This window comes from Lissotriton helveticus, chromosome 4_2, assembly GCF_964261635.1.
Source record: "Lissotriton helveticus chromosome 4_2, aLisHel1.1, whole genome shotgun sequence".
In the NCBI taxonomy this organism is placed as follows: domain Eukaryota; kingdom Metazoa; phylum Chordata; class Amphibia; order Caudata; family Salamandridae; genus Lissotriton; species Lissotriton helveticus.
This window is the reverse complement of record NC_136064.1, coordinates 57451829-57478244: the sequence shown is the minus strand read 5'-3', so window position 1 is coordinate 57478244 and position 26416 is coordinate 57451829.

Below are 26416 nucleotides of genomic sequence, written 5' to 3'. Positions count from 1 at the left end.
CGATGCGAGGTTTTATTTGGAATAAAAAGGCTTCAAGAGTCAAACTTTCAGTAGTTCAACTGGCGATTGATCAAGGTGGTTTGGCTCTCCCCCATTTTAAGACATATTATGATGCAGCCTTTTTTGATATTGTGGCAGGACTATTAAGGATTAGGCAGACAAGAGATATTTTTTTCCTGGAAAAAATGATACAGGAAGCAGGTTCTCAAATTCCTATCTTTTTAAAGACCGCTAAGCTCCCCAAGAAATCTAGATATAAGACACTAAAAGTGTATACAGCAAGATTACTGCTCCTTTTTAAAAAACATGGCTCTAACGGCTCCAATTATTTGAGTTTGTCTGAATGTGCCAAAATGGGTCTTAAGATATCTTTAAATCATCTGAAAGAATGGGAACTTTCCGGGTTTAGGGAATTAAGACATTTATCTGTACAAAATAAGGTAATTAGCTGGCAAGAGATCTTAAATAGAATGAATAATTCCAGGCGACTTATGTTTTTAGAGTATTTACAAATGGTTTATTTTATTAGAAGAGAGATAGGTGGCCTGTTCATCTCTCCCTCTGTGTCGATAACAGCTTTGTACGGGGATAAAAATAAAGGCATAGGATTTTGGTATAAAAAGCTCTACTTTGCCAGCTCTTCTCCTATAATTGAGAGACATCTAGAGAAAATAAGCCTCTCGACACAATGTTTTTTTACAGATAAGGATTGGGAGCTATTGTGCCACCTGGGTAATAAAGCACTCCGGGCGGCCAATTACAAAAGAATGTCTTTTTTATCACGTTGGCTCGCGTATTACACCCCGGAGGCCCTGGAGAGAATGTTCCCAGAAGTTGTGAACAAGTGTTTTAGATGTAAAGCCATGGGACAGGAAGGATGGTGTCATATCTTCTTTTCCTGTCCGAAGCTGGATTCTTTTTGGAGGGAGATATTCGTAGATATGGAGCTGGCAACTGGGAAAGTATTTCTACCGGAGGCAGAGGTGGCCCTGTTTGGCATATGCAAAGAGAGGAGCAGGTTTGATAAAACAGAAGAAGTATTTATTTTTATTTCTTGTGTAGTTGCACAGTCTTTAATCCTTCAGAACTGGAAATCCGGGGTGATTCCATCACATCTGCAATGGTTCAACAAAATGAGTAGAACATGTAATTTTGAAAGAGCTTATGCAGGTAGGGTAGGAGCCATTGCAAGATTTGAAAGAAATTGGAAATATTTTGAGAATCTGGAATTGCTGAAAGGAGGATGATAAGGAGGGAGAGGGGAATGTGAAAATTTTTTTTTTGTGTATTACTGCTGCTTTATAATAATAGCTGTGGTTGCACTTTATTGCACTAACGCACTTTAAAAATTGCACTTTATTGGATTATATCTCCTTCGGGAGTAGCACTTTATTGCAGTTTTTGCACTTTGTAGCAGTGATACTGTTCACTAAAAATGGTTTTTGCAAGTTTTTTATAATGGACCCTTTCTCTTTTAATCCTGTCTTTTTAATCTAGTTTTATCTCTTGTAAACTGTCTGGAAATTATCTGATTGTTGAGTAATCTTGATGTGAATAATGTCTTTGTTATTTAATTCTGTACCAATGATTTTATTTTATGAATTCCTACTGCCTTGTTCAATAAAAAATTTATATAAAAAAAAAAAGTGTCTTATTTTCCAGCCAAGTTTTGTCATGTGATCTCTTGGAATAAGTCTGGAATTTGTTTGAACCGTTTATCATTTGTTAACTGAAATGGCGTAGAGCTTTTACAGGAATCCTGGGTGACTGATATGCCCTTCTTGGATAGGTGCAAACCTTTTGGTGTCCCAGCTGCTCAATCCCCTTGAGGTTATACCAAGGGAGACTTAGCCATGTGGCTCAGGGTAAATCTTTGAGCATGGATTCTGTAAAGTCTGCCTTTTCCTCAAACATTCAGGTGCTAAAAGTTTCTGATTCTGATTTGCTCCATTGGACACCATGCTTAAGAAAGGTACATAAGGTAGTTGAGCAGGGGAGAGGTGTGACACATGGACGGTTGCTGGATGGGATGCTGAATAATGAGTGTCCAGCTTCAGGCCTGAAGGCGCAATAAAGCATTCAGGGAGTCATTAGGTGACTTGGCATAATAAGTATAACTTATCTAACCATAGTTGTGCATCATCATACGATGTGTCACATCCGCCATTTTGGATTGGGAGCGCTGGGCTGAGCATTTCCTGTCACGGCGATGCTCACAGCTGTTCTTTTGTGATCCTACGCCAATGCACGCGGCTATGAAAAATTGATTTACAATTTATTTTTATTTTTTTATTTTTAGTGGTTTTTATAGCGCTAGCTAGACCAAGGGGTATCAGAGTGCTTCACAACATATTCAACATAAAAAATAGTAAGCAGACTGAAAGTCAACCATACAGAATCTGTCAACAAAATGTTTGTACCCAGAAGATATCTTGAGCTGCGACCTTATTGTCAGACTCGAAGTTTTAGTAAAGCTGGAGGGACAGATTGGGGGTAGTACAGAGTCTGTCAGATCTCTCGAGTACGGTCGAGGAAGAGGTATTTGAGTAGTCTCTTGAATTTTGAAAACGAGGAGGTTTGTTCTAATGTGAGGAGGAATGGAGTTCCAGATTTTGGGAGCGTTACCCGCAAAAGATTTGGCTGTAGTTCTGTGCTTGCGAGATTTGGGAGGGATGAGCAGTAGAGAGCTGGAGCTTCTGAGGTTTCTGGACTAGCCTGCCCTATTGAGTTTGGCGGCCAGGTATTCTGGTTTACCGGTATGCAGGGCTTTGTGCGGGATGCAGGCTGTTCTGAAACTGGCTCGCAACTCCACTGGGAGCCATCTGAGTTCTTTGAGGGCTGAGGAGATGTGCTCAAATTTCTTAATTTCGGAGACCATTCTTGCTGCTGCGTTGAGTGTCGTCTTCAAGGGGGCAAGGTGAGATTTTGCTGTTCCTGTCAAAGTCGCGATCCCGTAGTCTATTCTGGTGAGGACTAATGCCTGGGTGGCTTGTTGAAGGTCCTTGGGTGGGCGGAAAGGCTGTATTTTGTATAGTAATTTTAGGTTGAGAAAGGCACTTTTAGCAGATCTTGAGATGTGTTTCTTAATGTCAAGTTTTGGGTCTAGGATGATCCCTAGAGATTTCACTGAGTCTGCCAGGGAGAGGTTACCATTGAGGGCATCGATGGCTTTGAGCCATTCTTTGATTTGAGGGTTATCATCTTTGTTGGAAATAAGTAGTATTTCTGTTTTAACTTGGTTCAGTTTCAAGTGATTGGTTGTGAGCCAGTCTTGTACCTTCTTGAGCGTGTTGTTTAGTCTCTGGATGTCGTCAATTGAGGTCGTTTCCAGATAGAGCTGCGTGTCGTCCGCATATAGATGAAAGGGGATGTTGTATTTCCTGAGTAGAGAGATGAGGGGTTCGATATAGATGTTGAAGAGCTGTGGGGAGAGTACAGACCCTTGAGGAACACCTCTGATGACCGGGTGGAGGTCGGATTCGGAGTTTTTGATTTTTATTCTCTGTGATCGGTTGTGAAGGAGGCGAACCATTGAAGGACTGTCTCTTGTAGACCAGCTCTTTCTTGAAGAACCCTTAGGAGTCGATTATGGTTGACTGTATCGAATGCAGCCGATAGATCTAGGAGATTACTGAGTGAAACTAAATGGATTTTCCTTTAACACCGATGCACACCTATTTGTTGCACATGATGTATTGAAGTGGTAACTATTCCACCTATCCAAGCAAGGTTTCTGTATCTTGGCAAAAGATTTACTTTAAATCGTCAGTACTGTCAACACACCTTTTTTTTCATCTATTGAATTGGTATTCTTTATTTCTCTTTTCTTTTTTCTGTTTACTCCTTTTCCTTTCTTGTTATTTTTTACATGGTGTTTTTAAATTGTTGTGTTACTCTTAGGTTTTTGCTTTGTGTTTTGGAAAGAAATATTGTAATTCTTGCGGTTAGTGTAATTATATAGAGAACGTCTTTGCAATGCAGTTTGAACCTCCCGCTAAGTTTTTGCAGTTTAAAGGTGATCAATATATTCCATGGTCTAGATAGAAAGAGATATGTTTAAGATATATGGGGACAGGATGAGCACTGAAAGGAAAAAATATATATTACTGCATTGTTTAGGGTCAGAAGGGCAAGATAGTTTTTAGAACTTTACCTGCGATTTGAGAAGATTTTGCAGTTTTGATGAAGCCTTAGCTCACATGGAATATAGATTTAAACCTACCACTATTATTGCTCTTATTATATACAAGTTTTATACTGGTGTCCAGAGGGAGGCAGAATATTTTGATAATTGTTTGACCACTCTTAGAGCACTTTCTATTACCTGCAATTTTGGAGTTATCTGTGACGAAATTATCAGAGATCCGATCATAGTAAATGTGAGGAGTGAAAAAACTCAAGAACAGCTTTGGGTTCTGGGTACTCCAAATGCACATGATATTATGGCAAGTGCCCAGGCATTTGAGCAGTACGGGAAGTGGATGAAAACTATTGAAGAGGTTGGAGCCAAGAATGAAGATAAAGTGTGACTGGTTAATTCTTCCCGCAGGTATTCCCAAAACTATCACGTATTACACATGTGGCAATTTTAGTCATGTAGCGTAGTTTTCACACTGTCCTGCCATTGGGAAGAATGCTTCAAGTGTGAGAGGATGGGTCATTTTGCCCTTGTGCAAAGATGATAAAAGGAAAGTATTTACCAAAGGGAAAACTGCTCCTATAGGGACCAATGAAGGCTCATGTGTGAGATGTGTGTGTGGTCAGGACAATGTGTCTACTGAGGAGATGGGCATTGTGTTATCTATTGCTGATTTTTGTGCCGGGTAGGGCGAAGTTAAGAGGTCTTTGAATTGTACTGTTCAGGTCTTAGAGAAGCATTTGGAACTCATGGCTGACTCAGGATCACCATGGTCTATCATTACTGAGAATTAATTCCAGGAAAAAGTTTGAAGAAACTTTAACTCAAGGCGTTTTGTGTGTCTCAGAAGTAGTAGCACAGGGTTTTGATGGGTCTATAATAGATCTTATGGGTTACTGTTGCATTGCTACAGATGTGTCTTTCAAAGGGAGGACAGTGTTTCTTAAATTGTATGTGACAAAAAAAGGTGTTAATGTGTTAGGTTGGAGGGATCAATGGAAGCTAGGAATAATACTCAATCCTCGTAGCAAAGAACATGTTTTTGTAGTAGAGGGAAAAAGTAGTGGTGCAGAAATTGAGCTTGAGTTTCCAGATATTTTTCTCTGAGAGTTTGGGAAGGCTCAAAGAATTGACCCATTTGGTCTAACTGAAAACAAGGAGTGCAACCGGTCATACAAAAGTTGAGGAATGTTCTTATCAATGTGAGAGAGGAACTTGGAGATGTGTTGAATGAGATATTGAAAGGAGGAGTCACTTATGAAATGGAGTCTTCTGAGTGGGGTTCTCCCATTGTTTTAGCATGTAAAGCTGACAAATCACTGAGGTTATGCATTGATCTTTTGTCCCTCAATTCAAATATAGTAGTGGATTGTCATCCCTTACCTGATATAAATGAGGCTGTAAGTATGTTGGGTGGTGCTACTATATTTTCCACACCAGATCTCCGGTCTGCTTATCACCAGACTGAGCTCGCGGAGGAATCTCATCACCTGACAGCATTTATCATTTTGCAAGGTTTGTTCCAATCTAAGAGGATGTTGTTTGGTCTTGCATCAGTAGCATCCATTTTCTAAAGGTCAACGTGTCATATCTTTAAAGGGATGGAAGCATTTGTAAAGTGCTTCCAGGACGATATCCTTATATTTTCTCTTGACGTGTTGGAGCATTCTGATCATTTGAGGAAAATTTGCAGTGTGTTGAAAGAACATAGTTCGACTCTAAAAAAATGTAATTTGTACTGCAATTCTGTTGAATATTTGGGGCACACATTGTCGAAGGAGAGAGTTGTACCAAAAAAGTCTCTTATTGATGCGAATTTGAGAACTCCTACCCCCGATTCAAGGGATAAACTTCTTTCCTTTTCGGGACTTTGTGAATATTATAGCGAGTTTATAAGTAACTTTGCCACCAAGATAGAATCCCTGAGGGAGTTGGCAAGGAAGAATGTTGAATTTGTGTGGAGAAGAGAGAGCAACAGGGTTTTGGCAGTATCGAGGCTAAAATGGTGATGGCCCACACTTTAAAATTGTTTTGTGTTAATAAGAATTGTATTATAACAGTAGATGCCAATCTTTATGGTTTGGAAAGAGTGTTGTCACAATGTGCTGGTAAAGAGGAGTGGAATGTATTGTTCGCTTCTTGTACTCTTAATGAAATGGAGAGACACTATGCTGTTATTAAAAGGGAGCTACTTGCTTGTGTGTGGACAGTGGAACATTTTTGCAACTATGTATGGGGGTGCGCGATTTGTAATGAAGATGGACCACCAACCTTTGGTGTCTATCTTGTCTACTGGTGGTGGTCAGAGGACGACTGCACGCAAAGTGCAGTTAGAGTCTAGGTTGCGGGAATATCATTTCCAAGTAGAATATGTGCTAGGGAGAATAAATATACCAGCAGATTGGTTATCCAGATTGCCTTGTGACATGGGAAAGGAGAGGAGTGATGAGGAGGTTGTACCTAGCATTGATTAGGTGGTGTGAGGTAGATTTGGAACAATTACTGTGGAGAGATGCCATGAAGGATGATCATTTGCTGGTTAAGTATATTAGAAAAGACTGTATATCCAAGGGAGAACTATCTGCAGTTTTGTTTCCTTATTGAAAGCTGTCAGTGGAATTGGAAATGGAAGAAGAATAGATTTTTAGACAGGAGAAGTGTATATCTCCTGTATTGCTTAGAGATCGAATTTTGTCAGTGGCTCATGAGGGGAATCTGGGTATGTTCTCCATGAAGAAGCTTGTGAGAACTGTGTTCAGGTGGCCAGGTCTGGATAGATGTGTGGAAAGGGGCAGTCAGGGAATGTGCTGTTGGGCTCATAGTGAAAGATATTGAGGGTTAACCCTGCTCCTTTCGTTCCTGTGGAGTGGCCTGAATTTCCGAGGCAAAAGGTTGGGTTTGATATCTCATGTCCTTTTAACTATTCTTGCATCGTGATTGCAGGTTTCCCATGGTAATGATTGATTATCACTCGAAGTGTCCTAATGTGCAGTTTTTGCCACAAGTTACCACAACTAGTGTTATTTAAAATTTTCAAATAACTTTTTGCTAGAGAGGGGTATCCTGAGGTACTAATTACATACAATGGACTGCAATTGAAATCTCAGGAGATGGGAAATTTCCTTACGTACTTTAACATTCAGCATGTCACCACTGCCTTGTATGAACCACAAGGTAATGGTCAAGTAGAAAGGTATAACAGGGTCATGAAACAGGACACTGTATGGGTACTTGATTTTGGGGTGCAATGGAAAGACAAACTGAGAGAGAAATTTTGGCTGTACTGTATTACTCCACATGCCACCACTGAGGTCAGTCCTTTCAAACTATTAAATGGGAGGGAACCGACATCTAAGCTGTGCCCCGGATGGTTTAAGTTTAAAAAAAGACAAAATTAGACAGATTGTGGAAGAATTAGGAAAGAAGTAGCAGTGAGAGTGGAGCAAAAATAAGAGAAAGTAGACATGCCTTTGATGTCAGAATAAAGGTAAAGCAACCTCATTTCGGTAGGGGATTGGGTCAGGATATGCAAACTTGGTATTTTGGGTAAAGGAGAATTCAAGTTTGGCAAACCCCTTAAAGTGATTAAGGTCAATCTCAACAGTGTTGTCACGCAGAAAGTTAGAGTGTGGAATGTCAGGAACGTGGCAAAGAGCGAGGGTGGTATTCCACAGGTTCACCGTGCTTGATGCACTGGACCTCATCTATAGTCAGGCTTGCACAAGGGGGGACACTTTTTGTGAGGAATTTAGGTTGTGCTGTGACTTAGCTTGACTATGATTGTGGCACCTACTTGAACAGGGTGCATTCCTCTGCCGACTAGAGACCCAATTTTAACAATGAAAGTGCAGCTTCATTTTAATGAGGAGATTCGGTAGATGCAAGCCCAGTGCGGCTGGGTGCAATCCTTGCCCAGCACATGGGACACAACCGTGCTCAGAGACACACGTGGCTTAAGAAGCAGGATTTTGTCGCAGAACGATTGTGCTTATTACCAACTTTAAAAAAAGCCTAGCGGTAGTGTCGGCTTTTGGACACTTCCATGTGTTTCTATATGGAAAGCATTTCTCTCTTGTCACTGATCACCAGGTGTTGCTCACCATTTTTGGAAATCTGAAAGCCAAGATGCCCTCTTGCATCATGACATTGGGGTTGCGACTACAAGAATATGATTACACTATAGTTTGTAGGCCAGGGAAAGATCAAAGTTCTGATGCCTATTTCCCACAAGTTCCATTGCAGTGTCACAGCACAACATCTACAACGACTGAGGCATATATTAACTTCATAGTTAAGTCAAGCACGCCTACAGCTATTTCTGTGGAACAAATTCTTGCTGCTACGAATGCAGATCAAGTGATGCTTGCCCTCAAGGACACTATTGTACAGCAATCATGGAAGAAACATACTTGACCTCCGATGGATGAATTTCAATATCAAAATGTATAAAATGTGTGAGAGGAACTTTCAGTTACTCAAGAATGGTCTATTTTATGAGGTTTGAGAATTGTCATTCCCGAGAGACTGCGACAAAAAAGTCGGTGAAGTAGCACACGAGGGTCATTGTGGCATTTTCACCAACAAGTGTGCAGTCCGAGACCGAGTGGGGTTTACATCCCTGATGAAAGATGCAAAGAGAATTAAAGACCTGTCATTTGTGTTATTCCTTATCTCCCGAAACAACACAACATCCACTAATTATGTCTGATTTTCCGAAGCAAGAATGGGTGAGGATTGCAGTGGATTTCTTTGGACCCCTCAATAATGAACATCATCTCATGGTAGTCATTGATGGGTTCTAACAATTTCCCCTTGCGGAAGACCTATCATACACAACACAAGACAAAGTAATTGGGACATTAAATGACATTTTTGTAACTTGGGGTGTTCCTTCCAATTCAATTAAAAAAAAGTCTTTATTTCGATTGTTCATCTTAAAAGACAAGAAATATAATAAAATACACAATACATCTGTGTACACCATAAAAACCATCAATGTAAGTTTACCTGTCCATAATAAAAATATAAATACCTGTAATTACATTTAAAACAATTTAAAACAAGATTAAATATATCACGTATACAAGACTTTTCATACAATGAAGCCAGTTACATTAAAATCCCTACCGAGCCTTACAGTTAGGTAGCTAAGAATAGCTATATAGACCCCCTATTTTTCTCCCGAATGGCCCAGGACCAGCTCAAGAACTTGGACACCCCTATGACTGCGATATCGCTGCAGCCAATTTTCAGTAATCTATTAGCGACCAATGCTGAGCTGGTTCCCAAGGATCTACATAGGGGTTTGAGCCACATACTTCGTGGATGCTGGTAGGCAGCACAGACATAAAGGAGATGGCTTATATCTTCGATGTGCTCAGGACAAAACGGACATTTATCTCCTGAACCTAGTGTCCATTTACATGTGAACTTCCTAGTTGGGAGTGTCTCAACTCGGGACTGATGCTTTCGCTTGCGGTCTCTAGGCTTCGTTATTAGATCCCAGTAGCTTTCCAATTTGGGTTCATCTTTAAGCTCACAAAAATCTCTAGTCAGGGATGAGCTAGTCAAGTCAGAAAACCTCCTGATTTTATTGAGGTTCCAGTATGCTGCTCTATAGGAAGTTTTAGATGGAAATTCCGCAGACTCCGGACTAACCCACAAGTCCCTCATCCCCATGTCAGTAAGCAAAGATTTAATACTGCTTAACCATGTAATTTTGTTCTCACAGTCCAATCCCCTAACTTCTGTAAGGCTCCTAGCAAATAAGTGTAGTTCTGGGGTAATCCAAAGCCTTCTCCAGAAAGCCAGCATCCTGTACCGTGCAATATCCTCTATTGCATGGCAACCAAGATCCAGCAGGAGAGGGGTACGCGGAGTGGATTTAGGAAGGCCCACATTTGATCTCAGAAATTTGTTCTGGTCCAGAGCTAGATGGTACGGATTGCATGCTCCCCATATCTCAGCCCCATATAGAATTGCGGGGATTATTTTAGTAGAGTACATTTTAACAACAGGAGCTATGGGCTTGGTATTTGACTGCCTATGTTCCTTTATCAAAGCTCCAGCTAGCTGCGAGTGTTTCAACACCGATAGCTTCAGTTGTGGCGACCAACTCAATTTGTCGCCAAAGGTAACCCCCAGGTAAGTGAAGACATTAGTCTGCTCCAAGAGCTTCCCGCTCATGAAAACTCTTGAAGTTACGGGCCTAGCCCAGTGGAAAAGCATAAACTTAGTCTTCTCTACGTTGACCACCAGTTCATGATCGCAGCAGAACTCCTCAAAATGAGACAGAGCCAACTGTAGCCCCTGTCTCGTCTTGGATAAAATCAGCGTATCGTTTGCGAACATGAGCAGGGGGACCCTTTGGCCCGCTAGCATAGGGGCATCCGTAGGGTAATTGTCAAAATACCGCACAACCCCATTTATAAATAGTGAAAATAATGTAGGGGCCAGCACGCATCCTTGGCGGACGCCCTTCCCCACTGAAAATTTCTCTGTGACCTGCCCTGGCTTCCCCAAGCGGACCTGGGCATAATTGGAACAGTGAAGTCTTACCACTAGGAAAACCAGTTCCCTGGGCATCCCCAAACCCAGCAGGGCGTCCCACAGTTTAGATCTTGGTACAAGGTCAAACGCGGATTTGAGATCCACGAAGGCAGCGAATATCATACCCTTACCCAGCAGTACCTCCTTCCAGTAAAGCAGAACAAATCTAAAGGCTTGATCCAGGGTCCCCATATGGGCCCGGAACCCTGCCTGTAACGGGGTAAGAATATTCTCTTCTAGCATCCAGGTCTGGATCCTGCCCAAGATAACTCTTGCTGCGATTTTCTGCAGGGCATTGATAAGGCTTATAGGCCTATAGTTGGCCGACGCGGAACGATCACCCTTCTTGTAGATTGGAATGATTTCCGCGCCGCACCAAGATGCAGGAATTGGCGCTCCCCCTGCTATCGCATTAATTAAGTTCGTAATATAAGGGATCCAGAGATCAGGGTCCTGCTTAAATAAGTCTGTTGGGATGGAATCAGGCCCGGGAGCCTTACCACTTGGGATGGTCTTCAAAACTACCTCAACCTCTTCAGTACTAAAAATCAGGGGTGTGTCCAGGGTATTAAGAGGGGCAGGTACCTCGCTAGCAATGCTCTTCTGGAATTGGGTTTCAAAAAAGGCGACCCACTGCTGTGGTTCAACATTATTGTTTGGAATAATTGATCTTTGCCCATTTCCCCATTTAATCAAATCCCAAAACTGGGACATGTTCCTACCTTTGCATGCTAACAGCAGATCCTGCCAACGCCCCTCGTCCCAGCCTCTCTTCGCTATTCTTAAAGCGTTTTTGTAAGGTATTCGGGACTGCTTAATGGTACAATGGTTCCTTAATTTAATGGCTACCACTAGAGCCTTATGAGCAGCCCTACATGATTCGTTGTACCAGAAGTTAGGTTTAAGATTAGGGATATTCCTAATTGGCTTGGTATTGATAAAATAACTTTTCAACCCGATAAAGAGCTCATTATGAATCCTAGTTAAGTTAACATTAAGGACCTCTTGTGTGCCGCATTCGTTTAGTTCCTTTAATGACTCTGAGACTAAAACCTTAATCCCTTACACCTTCCTTTCATCAAGGGCCACCTTGGCCCATCGGACCCTTCTCAGATCGTTGGCCAGGATTACTTGGTTGGGGCATATGTCAGCTTCCGTGGAAGACAAACTACAGAAGCTCCTGTCATTCAAGGTAGGACCAACGGATTGTGATCGCTTTCAGGGCGATTTAGTAATTCCATGTCTAGGACTATGGGCCACAGCTCCACATTCATTAAGATATAGTCAATCCGACTTTTAGAGCGCCCATTATCGAAGGTCGCCACACCCAAGGCGTCAGACGCTGTCCTTCCGTTGACCGCCCTAAGACCCCATTCCAGGCACAACCCTTTAAGTTGGAGGGCAACCTCAGTCCATTTTTTAATGGGCAGGAGGTCCAGCTGAGGCACACCCCAAATCTCATCCACCTCAATGCTGAGTCTGCCATCTTCCATATCCAGGGACTCAAAGCATGTATTAAAATCTCCTGCAATTATGAGATTAACATTAATAGTTCCTTCTGACAAAAAGGACTGTAGGGCAGTAATAACCTGTGAACACCTTCCGCCCCGATGTCCCCTTGCATACACAATAAGCAGGAGTAAATCAAGGCCTTTGGTAGATTTGACTCTAATAACCAAAATATCGGGCTATCTACATGAATCTCCTCTAAGGTGATCCCCTCAAGTTGCCTTACCCAGCAAGTTAGTATACCCACTGGTCTCCCCCTATGGCCTTTTATTGCTGGTTTGGTAAAATGTAAATAACCAGCATGGAACACAGGATTGATGGACCATGTTTCTTGAAATGCCCAAATTCCTGCACCATTAATATAAAGAGACCAATCATCTGATACAACCTTTGATTCCAGACCAGCTATATTCCATGAGGCGATAACCATAGGGGTCTTCTGGGAAGCAGGGGTGTATCGCCCATTACCAGCTACTTTTACCACTTGATGTTTATCGGGTATCAGTGCCACAGAAGTTTACGGGATGGTGAGTACTTTAGTAACTGCTGGGATAAGGCAACCAGACGTCATAATAACCCCTTCAGCCTCATCACTAACCCCACATGCTAATTCCCCCTGTACAATCGTCCCCAGTCAAGCTATTTCTTCAAGGGTAGAAAAAGCCTCAACGCGATTACTAAGCTGGATAGAAAAATCAGGCCTTAAGTATCCGTCCTGTGGGCCTCGAACCCCCCTCTGCCTAGAAGAATTGTGTTGCTTGTTAAAGAAACCAAGGGGAAAGATGCCAATGGCAGCCCTATCGAATGGGTCGTGACTAGCCATCTCAAGTATGTGACGGACCAGGCCCGGGGACCTGAAGCTCAAGACCACACAGTCTCCTGGCATGGTCTTTGTGGCATGTCTGACCCATTCTATACGTCTAGCCATTTTAAACTCTTGAAATAAGGCATCCCCTAATCCAGTTTTTTAATTCAAAAAGTGGAGGGCCTTATTTTTAAGGGTTGATCAGTGCTCGTAAGAGCCCTGTGAAAAAGGGGGGACATTAGCTAGAATCACTGTTAAGGGGGTTGCTTCCGGTGGTAGGTGGAGGTAAGGATACTTCCTTATCCGACCATCATTACTATTGTTATCCACCCTCCAGGTTCCCTCTGTCTCAAGTGGCCTTCTAGTGGGCAAGGTCTTATCCTTACTTATGGCGGGAGCGAGAGGACTCCCAAGCCTCCCAGCTTGAATATCATCTCCCTCCATTATCTGGGCGTTCGCCTTGACACCACACTGATCCCTATGAATTTCCCCTACTCGTACAAGAGTAGTACTAGCTGGAGCCTGCTTACCGGGCGTTACCTGGGTCACTTGGGGCGGTCGCGCCAATGCCACTTCGATTTTGGATAATCTAGAATCTTTTAAGAATCGGCTCAAATAAGGCTGTCAGTTGCCCTTTTAATAAAATACAGATGTCATTTTTAGACAGCGAGGGAGTGTTAGTTGTCATGGGGGGATTAATTGAAGAATTAGTATTTTGGTTACCAAAAACAAAAGCTCCACTCGGACCCTTAGGGGCTGGGGTGACTTTAGAGTCTTAGTGCCTCGCCCCTTCCTTTTTTTGTTTAGTGGTTCCCTGTTTGTGGCACCCATAGCCTTCCTACCTCTTGTTGTTACCATGGCAGGACTACTGACATTGCTCAGGGGCTGAATGATGGACTGTTCTAGACTAGTGGGGAGCAAACTTGGTGACCTAAACGATGAATGGTTACTAGTAACAGCAGTGTCAGGGACTATCTGAGTACTGGGTAACTGAGCGCATGGTACAGATCCCCTCCTTAAGAGAGTGGGATCAAGGGAAAGCCTGTGTTCAGTAGCCTCAATCTCATGGATTAATACAGATTCCGCCCTTATAAGAAAAGCATCGAGCGTTCCCACCACCCTGTCTCCCACTCTCGTTTTATCCATAATGCAGAGAAAAAGGCACTTAATACAGGCAAAAATTAATAGTGTCCCACTATCAACTATCGAACCCCCTGCAGCCAAGTGCAGCAGTCCAATGTTAAAAGTGCTTACTGTCCAGGAGTTAGGTTGTCAGGAGGGTGGCCCAGCCCAGCCTCATCTGGCCTCGGACGGCCTCAGACGGTCCCGCCCTTGTACCGGGCTTAGCCCGGCGCGACCCGCGCACGATCCCGCGACACGGGGGCTCTGCTCTAATTTATGCGCCTCCGGGCGCGGTGATGGCGGTGACGGCTTCCGCCGCAAGGGCTCTCGGGGCTTGTGGTCTCCCCGCTCCTCGCTGGCCACGCCGCGTTGGTGTAAGGCTTGCAGCGGCGGGAGGGGGACCAAGGCAACCAGCAGCAGGAAGGAGAATGTCAGCCACAACAGAGTAATGGCCCCACAGGTATTCGCAGAGCTCCCGCTCCACCGGGGCTCTGCTCTAATTTATGCACCTCAGGGCATGGTGAGGGCGGTGGCGGCTTCCGCCACAAGGGCTCTCGGGGCTTGTGGTCCCCCCGCTCCTCGCTGGCCGCGCCGCGTTGGTGTAAGGCTTGTGGCGGCGGGAGGGGGACCAAGGCAACCAGCAGCAGGAAGGAGAATGTCAGCAACAACAGAGTAATGGCCCCACAGGTATTCGCAGTCTGATAATGGCCCACCTTTCAATAGCAAGGAGTTTGAGGACTATCTCCCTGACATGAATGTTAAACATCAAAAAATGACACCTCTCTGGCCACAGGCAAATGCTGTTATTGAACCATTCATGAGCACATTAAGAGAGTAGTTCAGCACGCTGCACTAAAAGGTAGTGACCTCAAGTCAGCTTTAAGTTCAGCCCTTCGTGCTTACAGGTCGACTCCACATTCCAGATGAAAGCCCCTCCCCCTTAATGTTTGGGAGGGCTATGGAAACAAAATTACCTCAATGGGCCATTGGTAGGTGGACATATGCTGATTAGAGCCATACAACGGATTCCTTTCACAAGTCTAGAATGAAGACCTATGTTGGCAAACGCGGATGTGCTTGGCACACCTTTATTTAAGAAAGGAGACCAGTTCCTGGTCAAACAAAAACTGAAACGCAATCCTGGCACTCCGTTTGATGTTGACTCACTGAGGGTTGTGACGAGCAAAGGACATATGGTGACCGCTCCACGTCCCGGAAGGTCCAACACAAGCGACTTGTCACATTTCAAACATCTGCCTCAATGTTCATCTGCTCCAGATGTTAGAAGTGAGGCATGTGCACCTGAAAGTCCGGAGAGCACAACTCATACACCTGCCTCTGTATCACCTGTACCTGAGGTAGGCCTTACTCGTACTCCTCATTAACCTCACAGACGAGATCTGGAAGTGTGGTTTGAGTATCTTGACGAATCATTGAGAAATTATAACGTACATATGTAATATCTGTGATTTTTGTTTAATGTAAATGTAAATGTACATGTAAATGTCATGGTACTTACAGAGCGCACTGTCACCAGACGGTCACCTTGCGGTGTCGCCTATTCGGCTTCCTGGTGCTGATACTCATACCGCTGTGGAAACCCTCCTGGCTTTCCCTGTGAAGTGTCCACTCCTGGGCACTCCCAGGGTGAAGCCAGGCATCCTTAGCGCTGTTGGGGCCGGTGTGGAGGCTAAGCAAGCTATTGCCCAGAGTTGCAGCGTGGGACCCGTGATTAGAATAGGCACAGAGGTGAGAATTAACAGGTCAGAGGACATTGAGCCAGAGACCCCGCCGAGGCGGGAATCAAACCCTGGTCCCTGGCCAGAACTCTGCATCAGGGTCTGCCGCTCTAACCATTGAGCCACACTCCTCCACTTTAACAAAGGGGAGATGTAGCGTCTTGTTTGTGAATATATATAGCATGACCCTTCTGATCGATTATGGACTCAGTCGGAGAAGGACACAATCAGTTGTGTGTGTCTGGGTGTGGTTAATAAAGGTTATGACGAAGTGCGTGCAGTTAACGTGGCACTCTGAAGAATAAAGACGTGCACTATAGAGCTCTGTATGTGGTATGGTAATTTGCATGCTACTGGACTGGGCAGGATGCCACAGCTTGGTCCTTCTGCAGGGTGGTCTGGGTGTGAGGGTGGGATGATGTTCAGCTATTCTCAGGAATGTCATTTGGGTGAGTCCAGGAAGTTCATTAGCTTGAAAGGGACCAGGGTGGGGCCTGCCCATTTATAGTTTATAGTATAAAGTGAAACCTGAGAATTGGGGGCTTTTGATCCCAGGAGACTTTCCAGCCATTCTGACTCTACGCACAGTGGAAGGGAAGTTGGTTGCAGAATCAATATTATCTAAATATGTAGAAAGGGGCTGCTCATTACCATAGACACACCCCTAGGTGAGTCACAAGCTGGGTTAGAAAGGTATTTCCACATTGATTTTTAATGAGAATTCTTCATTATAGGAAAATTTGCAGTGAGTCAAACAGGATGTTCTGAAAAAGGGAAAGGGTCCGCCCTTTAGAATTGTTTCCCATTGGTTAGGAAGTGTCCAGGTGCCATCCGTACCCAATGGGTAGTGCTCTGTTCAAAACTCACCCTCACCCTCTGCTCCACAGAACACTTCTGGACCTGTGGAAGAACAGTTGAGGTAGAAGACTAATATCTTTGACGTTTGTGGAAACCTGAAGGTCTGGGCATGCTCCCACTTGCACCCAGAACTAAGCAGTGAACTCCAAGGGTCAGTTGGCTGACCTTCTATGTGGCTGCAGTGATAGTAAAAGGTGCAAGAGACTGTTTCCTGGAGCAACTGGTTGACATTGGACATTGACGGTACTGTGCTGTTGGCCTCTGCTGGACTCTGAGGGTAGGATTTAGAGTTTGGTTGACGAAAATGTCGGGACAACGGAGTGAAGTAAATCATTGCCCTGAGGGAATACCTGCTCGCTCGATTTTGAGATGCCTGCCGGCCCAGTGGACAACTCTTGCATGTACAGGAATTACCATCACAGCGGTTCCTTTAAATGCTTTGAAAGTTTGACAGACATCATGACGGAGTGGGATGTTCTTTTTGAAAATATTAAAAACAAAGACCCCCCTCGCCATGGAAGATTTTTCCCATGCCAAGGGGATAATTTTGCAGTATTTACTGCCCATTACTGCCAGTTTCATTCATAATCGCACCATTCGCTTACTGAATGAGCGTCTGCATCCCGCAAGCACCCAATGATTATGGTATGACCTTTTCATGCATTGTAACCATGCACCCTGAAAGGGTCCTATCCTAATAGACAAGGGCAGGATCTGGAGGTTTAGCGGGGTCTAGCTACCTCTTAGAAGCTCTCTACTGCTTTGAATACTTTTAGAGAACAACCACATTGCCATGGGATTGCTATCTGTAAAAACTACTGTTCAGTTCTCCCTTCTTATTGAGTGCCCGCTCTTTATAAGTTTAATTGATGGCATCACAATGCAAATATCCTTTTAAAGAATGTATCATGTTGAAATAATGTAGGCGACCTGAGTTCCAGCCGGGTTCAGAATCCATATAAAAATTCACCTTGGGGGGCGTGGCCAAGATGGCCACGAGAGCGGTCATGTAAATCCTCAGCTCCCGCCGGCGGCCAATTTCTAGCACCGGTTCTGACGTACCGGGACCCGCGACACGGGGTCCCGGAGCTGTCGGAACTGCGGACAGCACTCACTGGACCAGAGAACCCACTGGGGGCGAGGTAGCAGCGAGATACGGCAGGCGGCGAGCGGCCTGGAGCTCGGAGGCCACGGGTCGCCCTTCCCCCGCGGCGCTCAAGAAGCGGCCTGGCCTGCACGGAGGTGCAGAGATCTAGCAAGTACGGCGGCGGCGGGTGGGTGAGCCCTGGCTGCCCGTCCCTTCCGAGACCGCAACACACCATCACGAACGGCGGGCCGCCTGGGGCTCGGAGGACGCGTGGAGCCCATCCCCCACGGCATTGGGACAACAGCCGAGCCAGCGCAGAAGCACTGACGAAGGACTGGGTCCTGGAGAGCCCGGTGCCGCGGCCCCTGGGACAGACGGCACCCCGTCTCTCGGTGACTCGCAGGTGAGCAGCAAATACGCTCGCGGCGGAGTCCTGGGGGAGTCGGGAGGGATCTCTGTGGGCTCTGAGAACGGAGGCCCGGTCCGAGAACCCAGCGTGGAAGGCCCACGAAGCACAGTGAGTGGCGCGTAGCGTCACCAACCAAGAGGGGGCTCTGAGAGATTTGAGGTGCTGTGGAGGGCGGCACTGGTGGCGACAGGGCCTGAACTGGAGTGGCTGAGGAGAGCTGTGCCCGCTTGGCAGGGGGGCCCAACGCAAGTACCAGGGACGCGGTGCTCACCCGAGGTCGAGGCCAGAGGAAGTACCTCCCAGCAGCGAACTCCGGCGCCCAGCCCTCGCTGTGGCCTGTGATGCCACTTAGCGACATACCTGCCCGAGGCTCAGCTAGTCGTGCATCGCCTCCGGTTGTCGGCAGTGTGCAGTGACGCCGGGCGGGGGCCATCTGGGGCACAGAGACTCTCACACCCTGAATTAATCGGCCCTCACGGCCTGGGCGCTGCAGGAGGCGAGGCACGAGTTGGAAGACAGAGGGAAGGAGAGGCACGCCGAGGCTGAGCGAGGGCGATTTCCGACTTGAGGCCGGACCGGACACACGACGGCGTGTTTCCGCACATATCAAGGAGCTACAGAGGGGCATTCGTGCGGGGGGTCCAGAGAGAGCATCCTGGCCTCGGTGAGACCCGCCACCCACCCACAGGCACGTTGAGGGTCGAGATCTATCGGACTGAATGAAGGGTCTTGAGGCTCTGGGTGGTCCGACTGCCAGGCAGGAGGGATGTCTACGGGCAGACCGCCCCGAGGCAAAACAGTGAAGGAGATGTTCGCCAAGTCTCAATCCCCCCCGCAGAAAGACGCAATAGCCCCGATGCTAAAAAAAATGGAGCAGGCCTCGGACGCTGGTGCAGAGCCCATCACGAAGGCCTTTTTGGAGTCCCTCTTCACTTCCCTGCGTGATGATATCCAGACCTTTAAGACGGAGTTCACCAGCGAAATTCGGGTAGTGCGGCGCGAGATGGATGGCATAGGGGAAAGGGTGGCAGACCTGGAAGCCAAGAGCGACGAACGGAAGACAGAACTCTCCGCTCAGCAACAGGAGATTATTCGGCTGCACGATCAGCAAGTAGATCTGCAACTCCACCTGGAAGATTTAGAAAACCGTTCCAGACGCCATAACATTCGCATTCGCAATGTGGCCACGTCCGACGCTACCCAAGATGCGTTTCGCTATGCTAGAGAGCTCTTCAACCATGTCCTGGGGCGGCCACTAGAATCTCCTCTACAGCTAGATAGGGCCCACAGGGCCGGTCCAACCCGCGCGGCGACGCCGCCCCCCCAGACATATTGGTGTGTGTTCAGGACTTCCGTACCAAGGAGGAGATACTACAGAAAGCACATCAGAAGCACCCGATATCGTTCCAGGGCACGTCCCCGCTGCTATTCCAGGACTTGGCGGCACTCACATTGCACAAGCGTCGGCTCTTCAAGCCAGTCACATCCCACCTGCAGCAGAACGACATTCCGTACAGCTGGGGCCACCCCTTTCGCCTCATTTTCAGACTGGAAAATAAACAGTACCAGCTCCGATCGGTCTCTGAAGCCTGCACTCTGTTAGGTATAGAAGCACCAACGGACGATGCGGAGGCCCAGGGAACCGCGCCGGAGATGGAAGGGAGGAGGCCGCAATGGAGCCAACAGCGAAGGCGGAAGCGAGTCAAGAAGCCTCCGGCGACAGAGATCGCGGCAGGACAACGCGCCGCGGTGGATGCAGTAGCCACGGACAATGGCGCCGGTCCCACGGGATGAGAGCCTCTTGATCTGGTTGTCCGTTCTGGCCGCATGGCCTTTGGCGGGAGGATGCTCCCGAACAGACTAGTAAGACTACCTTACTTTATTCCTTTTCCCTTTTCATCCTTGGATGAGAGACAATGACAATTTGCAGTCGGGGGGGATGGGTGGGGGGAGTTTGAGTTGGGGGGGTTTTGGAGTTGGGTGGCGGGAGGGAGGTAGGGTGGGATTGTGGTCCATGGTCCGAAGGTGGTGTGGTGTGTCTGCTTCCCAGAGGGTGGGATGGTGGAGGCTGGATGAAGCAGAAGGATCCCCCGGATGGGGCAGTCTGGGCGCGACTTTAATGGCTACTTGCCAGACTTTCCCCCTTAGATGATTCCGAACGACTTTGTTGTTCTCACTCTGAATGTGAGAGGGTTGAACAATCCAGTGAAATGCAAAGCAGTCCTCTTGCACCTAGAGCAGTCCAGGGCGGATGTCTGCCTCCTACAGGAGACACACCTTCTAGCCGGGGACTGCCACCGTCTCCAGACTAGCAAGTTTCCACTGCAATTCTTTTCCTCAAGCCCAGATAAAAAGGCGGGGGTGGCAATTCTAGTGGCACGCAAATTTAGGGGAAAGGTATTGGGTAAGATAGCGGAAATCAAGGGTAGATTGCTGGTTTACAGGTTTGCATTGGGAGACCTGACCTATACGATTGGCTCGGTCTACGGGCCTAATGAAGGACAGGAAAAGTTTCTGCACACTGTGCTCACGGATGCGACTGACACAATGGACCGTCACTTTCTGTTGGGAGGGGATTTGAACCTGGTCCTTGATAACTTATTAGATCGGTCCTGTCAGCGCACTAGCCAAGTGGGAGCTTTGTCGGCAGCGGGCCTGGCCCGACTGAAGGATCTTGGGCTAGTAGATACATGGCGCGAGCTTCACCCAGGTGAGAAAGACTACACGCACTTTTCAGCGGCACATAAAACATATGCGCGACTAGATTACCTGCTTGTCTCCACGGCTGCGCAGCCACTTATCACCACTGCCGAGATCGGTACAGCGTCCCTCTCAGATCACGCCCCGGTCACGGTCACTCTCGCTGGGCCAACGGCACTGCGCGCTGGCAGGGTGTTGTGGCTCCGGGACTCGTTGCTATACAGGAAAGAGGCAGTCACCAGAATTCAGGGAGCTATAAAGGACTACTTGTCCCATAACAGTAATGGGGACACCGCGCTTGCTACTCAGTGGGCAGCGCTCAAAGCCGTCTTGAGGGGTGAATTTATCTCGATCTCAGCTGCGGAGAACATAGAGCGTCAAGTCAAGAGGGATGAGCTCACCCAGAAGACCAGGGAATTAGAGCAAATTCACAGGAGGACGGGTGCCCCGAGGATTTGGCGCCAATTAAAGACTGCTCGTCAACAGTTGGCGGCGTTGGACATGGACAGGGCGGAGTATGCAGCTTTAAGGCTGAAGCACGCGTATTACACGGGGGGGACAGATGCGGGCGGCTGCTGGCGTATAAGCTACGTACAATCACTCAGAAACGGGAGGTTAAGAAACTGAAAGGGAAGGATGGTACACGTGTCATCGGAGATCGAGCAATAGCAGGGGCTTTCAGAGACTTCTATGCTGCTCTATATGAAGCAGTCCCACCCGACCCGGAGGCGGAAAAGCCTTCCTGGCGGCGATCCCGTTACCAGCTCTAACTCAGGAGCAAGTTGACGGCCTAGAAAAGGACATCTGCCCGGAGGAGGTTATCTCGGCTATTTCCCGACTCAAACTCGGCAAGACACCGGGACCGGATGGATTTCCAGCGTGCTTCTATAAAACCTTCTGTGTCCAACTGGCTCCGCTGCTGGCCAGACTCTTTACCTCGTTCGCGGAAGAAGGGGCGATCTCCGGGGACTTACTCGAGGCCTCCATCGCGGTTATACCCAAGCCGGGCAAAGATCACACTGAATGTGGGGCATTCAGGCCCATCTGCCTCTTAAATGTTGACCTCAAACTCTATACAGGGATCCTTGCCTCCAGACTGGGCCCATGCATGGGGGGCCTAATTGAACCGGATCAGTCTGGCTTTATTCCGGAGCGACAGACCTCCGATAACACTAAACGGGCCCTTCATCTCATTGAGAAAGCCTCCCGCACACAGGGCGAATACATGATGCTGGCCATCGACGCCGAGAAGGCCTTTGACAGGGTGCACTGGCCCTATCTTGAGAAGGTGTTAGTGAAGGCGGGCATGGGATCCAAGTTTCGGACTAGAGTGATGAACTGCTATAAGTTCCCTTCTGCTACGGTCCGGGTTAATGGTTTATCCTCTCCTCGATTCAAGATCGAAAGAGGCACCAGGCAGGGGTGCCCATTATCCCCTCTGTTATTTGCCCTATATATGGAGCCGCTGGCACAGTTAATCCGAACGGACCCGGAAGTTAAGGGGATTAAATTTGGGGCGGATGACCACGTCATAAGCCTCTACGCTGATGATGTCTTATTGTCCCTTGCCGAACCCCGGAGCTCTCTTCCTGCCTGCATGGACGACCTTGCCAGGTTTGGCAGTGTATCGGGCTTTAAAGTCAACATGACGAAGTCAGTGGCCCTTGATCTGTCTCTGAAATCGAACACGCGCACTGAGCTACAGGACAGATTTTCTCTGCAGTGGGCGGCAGACACGGTTCCATATCTCGGCATAAAACTGGCTTCCTCCCTACAGACCACGGTGGAAGTAAATTACACCCACCTACGACAGAAGGTCAGACAGGAGCTGGGACAGTGGAAACACTACACGCTGTCGTGGCTGGGCAGGGTAGCAGCGATCAAGATGACGATTCTCCCCCAGATACTTTACATTTTTTGCACTATACCCTTTGCTCCCCCTAGAGGCTGCATTAAACTGATGCAGTCGGAGCTTTCACAATTTATATGGAACAGGGGGAAGCCGCGCCTGAAAGCTCAGATAGCGATGCTTGCCCCAGAGCACGGAGGGATCGGGATTCCGAACTTAGCCACGTACTTCCAAGCGGCGCAACTACGCTTCATGGCGGAATGGGTCCAATGGGAGTCGGGGAAGCACTGGCTGTTCCAAGACCAGGCAGTCGCTGGGAGAACACTGCAAGAGATCCCTTTTATGCACAGGGCACATAGGCCTCACAACCTTTACGCGTCTTTCATCACGCAAGTCCCGATGGAGATTTGGGATCAGGTTGGGGTTGCGCTTGGCCTCACCACCATGCCGTCACCACTCACCCCCATCCTTGATAACCCCGACTTTCAACCGGGGATGGATGGGAAGGCTTTCGAAAGATGGAAGTCAGCTGGATGTCGCTCCCTTTGCCATGTGTATGGTCCCGAAGGAGTGGTCCCCTTTCCACAGCTCCGCCAAGAGTTCGGCCTCCCAGAATCCGAGAGACTCCGTTACTTCCAAGTCAGACACTGGGCCCTTAGCACGACGGATAGGCGACTGACGGATTTCGAATACTGGCTGATCACGCGCAAGACCGACAATCAACTAATCTCAGACCTTTACAAAATGCTCATGCACAAGCACAGGTATACATACAGCGCGAGTAGGATTCGCTGGGAGAGAGAGATGGGGAGATCCTTCACACATAAGGAATGGGAAGGGATATACTATAGAGCGCGACACACAGCTTACCATATGGGGCTCACAGACACTCTCACAAAGGTGGTGACCTATTGGTATTACACCCCGGAGCCGCTGTATGAAATGGACAGTAGCAAGGACCCCTTATGCTGGCGGGGATGCAGATAGCTAGCACTATCACGCACATCCTCTGGGACTGTAGATTTCTGCGGGAATATTGGCGTCAGGTTTTGGATGACGTGGATACCCATTTTGATACCGAAATCCCACGCTTCCCTTCATACGTCATTTTGGGGCTCCCCAACGCATTGACCTATCCATTAAGATCGCAGAGGGGACGCTTGATGGCTATAGCGCTGGGCTCGGCGCTACAAAACATCCTGGCACATTGGCGCTCTACTCATATCCCCACGCACCAGGGTTGGCACCACCGCCTGTGGATGGTCCTTGGTATGGAAAGGCTTTCTCTGTATAAAGCGGGAGAGGGGGCCAAGTATGTTGAGCTTTGGCAGCCGTTTCTAGCCCTCCTGTCCTCAGAATTTGTGGAGGTGACCTGCCCAAGGTATCTCAGATTGCTGAGGCTAACAGAGACTGATCAGGAGGGGAAGGGCACCAAACCCGCCCGTTAGACTGATGGGTGATGCTGTAACACCAGATGGAACGAGATCATGGACCAGGAGGGGAGGGATAGGGGTGGTAAAGGGGGGTCGGGACAGCGGGGGTTGGGGCTAAGAGGGGAGGGGGTGTTGGGCATGGGGAGGGTCAGGTTTGCCAGGAAATGGAGGGGGGGTTTGGGGTTTGTTGTTCAAAGAGTGTGTCAGCTGACAGCGAAGCACTGCAATGTGGGCAGGCTATGATCCACACCGGCGAAAGAAGGTGCGGGTCTACAGAGGGGGTTATGGCGGTCTTGACATAGCACTGCACTGTTTGAAACGCGGCCGGCCCATGCTGGCTTGTAGGCGGCTTGCTGTGTATAACCTCGATTTTGTAAATGCAGCATCGTACTGAAAGGCCCTTCATTGTATTTGAACCCTAGCTTTTAGCGAACTGCTTGGCAATCGCCTACAAATGTTTGATGCCCATACTGTGTCGACATGCTCAATAAAAGATATTTAATACTAAAAATTCACCTTTCTGACTTGGAATGACTTGTGCAATTTTGATTGTTGTACCTCTTCTTTTTACTGAGCCTTTGCATTTGCACTTTTCGATGTGATTGATGGCACATTAGTGCAAATATGCTTTATTTATTGTATTTATTTTCTTAGATCTTGTTTGCTGTTTTAGCCAGTTTGGCTAATGTATGGATTGTTTTATTGTGGTTTTATGGATTTTATATCCATAATAAACTGATAAACTGAGACTATTCATCACCCTGATCTTTGCAGAGACTTGAAAACATACAGGGGGTGAACTGAAGCAGATTGCATCTTTTCTATCAGACGGATCACCATCTCACTTTATCCCTCCAAGTCAGCTCCATTCAATTCACAACTAACGTACGCAACAGATCTACTTGCTCCATAACACTTGCTTTCACTTTTCTACGGACCTAATCTCCTTCTTCAATCTCAACTATTACTGTTAAGCAGATAATTCACAAATGCTACACAAATCATATTTAAGTATGAAAACCCATCTGACTTTCACTTATACTTAAACGACCCATACCATCAATTTGCTAAAATATTCATATACAGCAAATGGATCAAGTACCACCCATGCACAATACAGCCTCAGCAACCAGGCCTGCCAACAAACAACTCAGTCAAGTGAGAAATCCAGTGGTACGCATGGACTCCAATCTTTCAATCCAAATGAGTTTGTCATTTCTTTCCTTCATATTGGCTTCAAAGATTGCTCTGCCCATTTTGCTTGAAATGTGTGACTCACACCGCTTGCTGGAAGTGTTAGCCCCCCTCCCTCAAGGTCGGGTCTAGTAACGCCCCTGGTTGAGTCCAGGTCATCTCGTGATTTGTGCAATTGACCTGATATGATTTTGGACCTATTACTTGGGAAGAATTTTTTTTTCTGCATAACTAATAACCCATCTTCTTACATGGCACACATTAGTTACATACAGACCTCATCCAGAAAGAGATCGACTACCCAAAGTAGAAACCTGGGAAATGTTGCTGGTGTAATAGTGATGTACAGGCAGTTAAAATGGAGGTCACATGGAGTAATCAAACACATATGCATGCGCCGGCCAAGGCCGTTATGTCACAGATTATAAATGCAATAATGCAGCTATTCCCAACTCAACAAAATGAAATTCTATATTGGGTAGCTAGAAAACCCAGTTGGAGGCAATTTGCTCTCATTTGACCCTGCAGGATACACACTGGATAATGAATATGTGCCTTTCAATAAAGTTGGTGCTGAGGAGGAGGAGCTTCGCGGGCATCCAAGATGGTCGCGTGAGCACAGAGCTCCCCGGACCCGCGCCGCCCTTCACGGATATCCTGACTACATCCTGATTTTAAGGACGGGCTTTTGTTCGCACATCCTCGCTGATCTTCCTATCCTTTAAAAAATCGAATTCGGACGCTGGGGTCCACTTTTACATCGCTGCTACTTTTTGCGGCCCACCCCGAAGCAGACCGGGGGCTCAGTTGCTTGGCAAGCCGGGGAGTAGTTGAACAACAACGGCTGAGGGGGTTTCCCTCCGGTCGACCCCCTCTTGACTTTCGGTTTCGTTTTCTACTCCCGGCTTGGATTGACGGAAGTGCAGCCCTGATCCACCTTCGGCTGGCCTGGTGTCTCTCTGCTGTTTAGTGCTGGCCCTATTGAGTGCCCAAACTCCGACTTTCATGGTGCCTATGCACATCT